General features: G+C 33.8%; 1 long non-coding RNA gene across 2 annotated transcripts in view; it reads right to left on the bottom strand.

Moving 5' to 3' along the window:
* Positions 1 to 439: 439 nt before the first annotated feature.
* Positions 440 to 8,240, bottom strand: part of LOC149131166 (uncharacterized) — a 14,678-nt gene continuing 6,877 nt past the window's right edge. For both annotated transcript variants that reach the window (XR_016238283.1, XR_016238282.1), the window contains one exon: positions 440 to 2,890. This is a non-coding gene — a long non-coding RNA (uncharacterized LOC149131166). The remainder of the gene's footprint in view (positions 2,891 to 8,240) is intronic.

Raw genomic sequence — 8,240 nt, forward strand, 5'->3', positions numbered from 1 at the left:
TGTCGTTTTTGAGCATAACATTGGTCTCTTATTCTTGTCCGATCCTCATGTATTTGTTATAATGTTGTTTGAGTATTTGTTGTATCTCTTGGAGTAAGTCTATTATGAATCCATTACAAAACGTGAATTATTTCTCCGGAGGGACATTCTGAGAGGCAAAACAAGTTCTCACGTTGCAAGAATATACGCAATAAATCATACTTATATACGTTCTTTGAAATTTCAATTCTCTTGCAATCCTTAAATTATTTTCCAATTGTTGGTTCCCTAGTATAATGATTAAGACACACACAAACACACATATGCATGCATATATATATATATATATATATATATATATATACATGCAAAACAAAGTAGGAAAAATACTCGAATATCAGGGGTAGAGTAATATGCTTTATCAAAAAGCAGCAAACATCACAGAACCTGTTACTCAGAGTTTCACGTTCCCGTTCATTGGACAGTCTGTGTATCTCTGTAACTACAAGAAATTACAGGAGCCACTTTCTTGGACTCCCACTATCTACTAATTTGTGTATATGTATACAAAGACATATACACGCATATAGACGTGTTTTTATATATCTCGTATGTTTGTGCATATATAACGTACACGCACATACACAAAGCATTTATATAGGCGATTCTCTACAGTTTCTTTCTAACGAATTCTGTACATTATTTACAGAGTGCGGATAGGTGTCTTCATCTTATTTGTTGTTATCACATCGTTTCGGCTGATGCACTATCCAACCCTCATCAGGTGTTCTGGGGGGAATTTCGAACCCAACCCTAATGGAAGCTGAAGAGTACCACAGCCGAAACGTTGTGATAACAACAAACAAGGCGAAGACATCTATCCGTCCACTGTAAATAATGTACATAATTCATCTTCCCCCAAAATGAAGAATAGTATTAAATTCTGGTCTTCAGTTATTAATCGTCCTGTCTCAACTCTAAAACTATCTTTTATAGCGTCTGACGAAATCTAACTCAGAAACCTAGAAAAACCAGAAAAGCATTATTAGGAAGCGAACTCATTCGACATACATCCATCTATATAAATATATCATAATTATAATTTTGGGAAAATTTCATATTTTTGATAATTAGCTTTTTTTTTGAGTTTATTTATCCTAGTCACATATCCTTCCTTTTTAGATTGTTAATAACCCTTATTGTAGGTTACCCATAGGAGATATTTCGTTTTGTTTCGTTGCTAATAAATAACATTATTTTTTCTATTATTGATTGAAAATAAACAATTCTCTTTTATTTATTAAAAATAATTTATTAAGTATTTTAGTTTGAAAATAAACCCATTTTGTGATATTGATAAGTGATAATATAATTTATGATATCGATAGAAAATAACCTAGTTTAGTTTACTGATAAGGAATAACTCAGTTGGGCTTATTAAAAGGAAATAACTTATTTCAGCTTATTGATTGCAATTAATCGATTTTGTTTTATTGGTAGGAAATAACCCAATTTGGCTAAATAATAGAAAATAACTTATTTTGGATTTCTGATTGGAATTAATCAATTTTTGTATTATTGTTAGGAAATAACATATTTTATATTATCTCTAGGCAGTAACTGGTTGTATATTTTAGATTTAAAAGCTATTGCAGTATTTTTAAGTGGGCGTGGCAACTTCCATGTGGCTAATGGATGCAAATATGTATGTGTGTGGGAGGTGGCTGTAGAAAGTGATAGAAGCAGGGTTACGTTTTTTGTGCGGGGTAGTTTTTTCACCTATTTAAACAGTATCTTTAAAATGCTTTAAATATGATACAGTAGAACCTCGCAGTAAACAAACTAACACCGGTTGTCAAGAGGTGGAAGGCAACATAAACACAAAACAAATACACACACACATACCTACAGCTACATATAAACGACAGGTTTCCACACAGTTTCTGTCTAGCAAATTCACTCACAAGGTATTGTTGAAGACATTTGCTTTCCTCTCCACAGGTTCGCTTCTCTTCTGCGATTTTCCATCTGTGTCTCTGCCTATCTGTCTCTCTCCCTCCTTCACTTCCTCTACTTTTAATCTCCAAGCGTATATTTACAAATGGTCATTATTACGATAACTAAACAACAGTAAATCTAAAGTCTTGGACTGTCTTTTCAACTTAACTTTCTTTCATAAATTATATTACATCATATTATTTCTATGTATACGTCTCCCTCTCACCATATCTTTATCTATCTATCTATCTATCTATATGCATATTTTTATACATACATCTTTATATATCTGTCTACATACCACGCAAACACGCATATTTTTACTCATTCAATTTAATAAATAACCGCCAAATTGCCGTACACAAAAGCACACACAATATTTTCTACAAATAAATATGTTCACAGCATTTTTATCTATTTTCGCCACAATTTCGATATTTTCAAATATTTTTCCAGCCATATTTTATTTTTCCTATGGCAAAATTTTTCTTTACATCTTTAACGATATTATTATTGTTTTTTTTTTTACAAGTGTTAACTGAAAAATCGCAAAATAAATTCTCGGAGCCACCACGGATTAACAATTAAAATTCTTTCCTTATAGTTTCTTGGCAACAACTTGCTGATTAGTAATATTTCAAAGAGCAATTAAGATTTTCTTTTCCGCAGCAAAAAAGATGCTAATATAGTGGACGAGAATTCTGTGGAGACATTTGTAATATTGACGCTGAATGGTGAAACTGTCAACTTCAAGTTCATTTCGTTTATTTATGATTTCTAAGTGAAATATAGTTTATAGTTTTGTTGTTGTTGCTTGTCTGCTTGATTTGTTTGTTTTGCGGTTTGGTTTTGTTGTTGTTGTTGTTTTTGTACTTTGGAAGCTTTTAGTTAATTGAAGTTTCTTGAACGTCAGCTGTGGGAAATAGAAGTTACAACAACAGTAACGTGATGAACAATGACAGACAATAGTTATGATGATGATGATAATAGTAATAATAGTAATAATCTTCATAATAATGTTAATAACAACAATAACAATACAAATAATAATGAAAGCAACAACAACCACAACAATAATAATAATAATAATAATAATGATAATATTTTCTTTATTGGCCACAAGGGCCGAACACAAACCAAATAGGGGCGAGACGACACGTGGGTCAAGTGGGGTTATGCACAACATTTGTGTACAAAATAAATAACAAAACAACAATAATCGCATCAAAATTTGGAACAATGCCAGCGATTTCGGGGAAGACGTAAATCGATTACAAAATGGTACAAAATTTATCGACCCCGAAAGAATAAAAGGCAAAGTCGACCTCGGCGGAATTTGAACCCAGAACGCGAAGACGGACGAAATACTGCTAAGCATCTCGCCCGGCGTGCTAACGCGTCTAGCAGCTAGCGGCCTTCGTAATATCTATCTGTCTATGTATGTATGGGTAATCTTCAAGTTTAGGGGGGTAAAAAAGTAAAAAATATTCAATGGAAATAACTGAACGACTTACCAGTATTATCCGTTTTCTTTTAGCTGTTTATAAATAAATCACACCCTAACCCTAACGTCAATCAAATCACGTGTGTGATTTATTTATAAACAGATGTACGGAGAATACTGGTAAGACGTTCAGTTACTTCCCTTGAATATTTTTTTTTAATCCCCCTAAACTTGAAGATTACCGTATGTATGTATGTTTCTGTGTCTGTCTATCTATCTATTTATACACATTCCTACATGCATAGGTTTATATATATAATTGGATTTATATACAGAATTTAGAAACTTCATAACTGAGCCGTGAAGAGCCAATTCATTTCTTCTATAGTAGTAGGTGCATTAGGTATGAGTAAAAAATATTCAGACGAATACACAACAAAAACACCAGGACTAACAAGTATATATAACATACAAAAAATAGCACTACTAGGCACTGCACACATCCTACATAAAACACTTTCAATACCGTAAAAATAAGAGCATCACAACAAACCACAACACATAGCCAAGGCACACAGATGCGCTCGGTAGTGAAGTGAAAGCACACGATAAAAATAAGACTACTGAATAATGATAATAATAATAATAAGTACTAAAGGCGCAAGGCCTCAAATTTGAGGGAAGGTATTAAGTCGATCACATCGACCCCAGTCTGTAACTGGTATTTATTTAATTGACTCCGAAAGGATGAAAGGCAAAGTCGACCTCGGCAGAATTTAAACTCAGAAGTATTGACTGGCGGCGAGCTGGCAGAATCGTTAGCACGCCGGGCGAATTGCTTAGCGGTATTTCGTCTGCCGTTACGTTCTGAGTTCAAATTCCGCCGAGGTCGACTTTGCCTTTCATCCTTTCGAGGTCGATAAATTAAGAACCAGTTTCGCACTGGGATCGATATAATCGACTTAATACCTTTGCCTGTCCTTGTTTGTCCCCCTCTATGTTTAGCCCCTTGTGGGTAATAAAGAAATACGAATTTGAACTCAGATCGTAAAGACGAGCGAAATGCCGCTAAGTATTTTGTTACCGATTCTGCCAGCTCGCCGCCTTAATAATAATAGCAATAATAATAACAACAACAACAATAGCAGGGGTAGCAGCAGCAGTAGTAGTTGTAGCAGTAGTAGTAAGAATACGATTAACAATCAGAAAAGTTCGTTTCCCATTGGCGGTTGTTGAAAGATCTAATGGAGAATTATTACGCATTATTGTCTGGAATGTGACACACGAAAATTGAAAAAAAAAAAAAAAAAAAAGAAATAAAACAACAACAACACAATCCAACGTTCGGTCACATGATAATGCTAACAAAGAAACTGCTATATCGAGGTATCCATTTATTATTTGACATCTTCAAACAGCTTCCAAAATAGAGCAGCATCGTCGCTATAGGAGAGCTTCATTGTATTTCTTGATAGCAAGAACATATAATCTTCTGTGAGAGGAAATTAGTACGATGTAACTTGAGGTTTCAGATATCTGGATATCAAATACCGATATCAACATTTTCAACCATATGAGAAGTCATATAATCCCTTTAATCTCAATCTGGAAAAGGATATCAACTTAGATTGATTTATTTATTCCTTGTCCATGATATTGCAAATAATATCAGTTACAATACGGCTAGTGACGCAATCCATACAGGATGTGCGTATGGATGTATATGTGTTTGTATATTTCTATGCATATATACATGTATGTATACATGTAATAATTATGTCTGCACATATGTATGTATGTACTTATGTATGTATATATGCATGTATGCATATTTGTATGCATGTGTATATGTATGTATGTATGTATAGATATATATATATATGTATGCATGTATGTATGTATAATTATGTCTGCACATATGTATGTACTTATGTATGTATACATGTATGCACGAATGAATATATACTTGTATATGTGTATGCATGTTTGGATTCATGTATGTATATATCCATGTATATATATATATATATATATATATATATATATATATATGGGTTCTGTACGTACGTTTGTATGTATATGTATTATGTATGTACGTTTGTATATATGTATACATGTATGTATGAATGGATGATATTATGAATGTATGTATGTATGTGAGTATGTATGAATGTACGTATGTATGTCTTTTGTATGCGTGGCTGTATCAAAGAGCAACACTGACGTAATCCATAGGATATCAAACGAAGCGTCTTTGTTAATGCATCGCTGTCGGAAACGAGGTTGTGGCTGCTTTTGAAAGTGAGGTTGTGTGGAGCAACTGGTACGTTACTTACGTGTGCAAACAGATTAGTAGCCGTGTGAAAATGGGATTATCGACAGATCTATAGAAGTATTATTAACAGGGATGTGTATTCGTTTATTCGGTTGCTCGTTTCAGTTATTTGACTGGGGCCACGCTGGAGCACCGCGTTTTAGCCGAACAAATCGATCCCAGGACATATTCTTTGTAAGCCTAGTACTTATTCTATCTGGTACGTAAGCACACCAACATCGGTTATCAAGCAATGGGGGGGGCAACATATGCACAGAGACACACAAAATTTAGTTCTCACCCGGGTCACTGAACTTCGATATCGTATGGAGCAACTGGTACGTGACTCCACACTTTCAAGAACTATATTCTTAACCTAAACGGCCGACATTACTTGGTCGTTCTCCCATTTCATAGTTAGCCTTTACAGACTCTAGTCACATCCCGGCTGTATTCTGGGAATATTCTTTTGTTTTGCAAAATTACTTCTCATCTGACAATTACAGTCTTTCATAATGGAGTAATGTTTCCATTCTTCTATAAAAATGTTCCGTAAGAAACAACTGTTATGAGCTGACAATTATCCATCGTCCAATAATAGAGAGCAGTCGCCATATATTTTCCATACTTGCCATATTTGAAGACCAAGTAGTGTTCGTTAACTGCGCAGTTATTTAATATGCGATTATCTAATCGCATATATTACACAGTACAAAACCGATTGGTTACGTTGCCTGATAGGGATCTGCAATACACCACACTTTGATTTCTGTGTGTGTGTGTGTGTGTGTGTGTGTGTATGTGTGTGTGTGTGTGTGTGTGTGTGTGTGTGTGTGTGTGTGTGTGTGTGTATTTATGTATCTATGTATTTATGGATGGATGGATGAATGTATGGATGGGAGGATGGATATATATATATATATATATATATATATATATATATATATATATATATATATACACGTGTAGGATTGTAGGCTTGTAAGAATATGTACTGTAAATAAATATGCTCGTTTATGTGTGAGCAACGAATGCAAGTTAGAATAAAACGGAGGGAGAATAAGAGAACAGGAAAGTGAAAGAGAAAGGGAGAGAAAGAAAGGTAGAGAGAGAGAGAAGCAGATGAGTAAAGACTGCTTTAATGTTACAATCCGAGAAAAGCGTGAACAAGACAAACACTTACACATACACACTCGTATTCTTCCCACATTCACTTACGCCATATCTAGTTTTTCTCATGTGTGTGTGTATAATATATATGTATGTACATATTAATACGTGCATAGATATGTGTGTGTATACATGTGTGCTTAACAGTCTATACGAATAAATACGCACGTGTGAGTGCTTACATACATACATGCATAGATGTATATATATATAAATATATAATCGAATTTATATATGCACATACATACATACATACAGCTATATATATGTGTGTGTATATATATATATGTATATATATATATATATATATATATATATACACATATATATATACACATGTATATGTATATATACGTTTATACCTACACACACGCACAAACACACATATACGCACACCTACGTATATAACGTGGTTTGTTATTTCATTTATTGACTTTACGATTACTTATATATATATATATATATATATATATATATACATACATACATACATACACACACACACACACACACATATATATATATATATATCTAGATATATATATACACACGCGCACACACACTACATCTCGTTCTTGTACATTGATATATGTATTTTTATTATTATAATAGCGTATAGTACTCCGATTCATATCAGAACATATAAAATTCTGTTTAATGTCTGCCCATAAAACCGACTTCATTCTCTCTGCAAGAGTGCTTTAGGCTTCAATATGGCGGCAAATCATATCCGCCACCTCTTAACTAATATTATCTTATTTAGGCTCGATTAAGGAACATAAAAATGTCATTTCTTGTCATCCTGTGTATGTAATCAAAATATCGATTAATATGTACACTAGCGTTCTAAATGGCCACCACTGGTAGAATAGCAGAAAATATCCCCTTGGCTAATGTATACTATTATCATTAAATCGTGGCGTTAAAAAGGTGAGGGATTACTGGTAAACTTTCTAAAATTAGCCATATTCATATTTTAGCTTTCTGCGCTGAGGAAAGCCTGTGAGCTGTGAGCTAAGAATTCTAGTCAATCTTTGCAACAAAAATATAGAGATAATCTGTATACGTGCGTGCCTATGTGCGTACGTATGTATGTGTGTTTGTTTGTGCGTGTGTGTGTGTGTATGTGTGTTTGTGTGTGTATGTGCGTACATATGTCAACATAGGTTACTGGCGACAAAAGCACTATTAGTTCAAATTGGCATTCTGTGTATCATACTTAAAGTATATATGCTCTTGAAAACCTAAACGCGGCATTCTTAATAACGGTTTCACAGTTTGTTGTGGCTGTGTGGTAAGATGCTTGCTTCAAAACCACATGGTTCAGAGTTCAGT

The sequence above is a fragment of the Octopus bimaculoides genome, chromosome 24 (genome assembly GCF_046866305.1).
Source record: "Octopus bimaculoides isolate indiv1 chromosome 24, ASM4686630v1, whole genome shotgun sequence".
NCBI classification, from domain to species: Eukaryota; Metazoa; Mollusca; class Cephalopoda; order Octopoda; family Octopodidae; genus Octopus; species Octopus bimaculoides.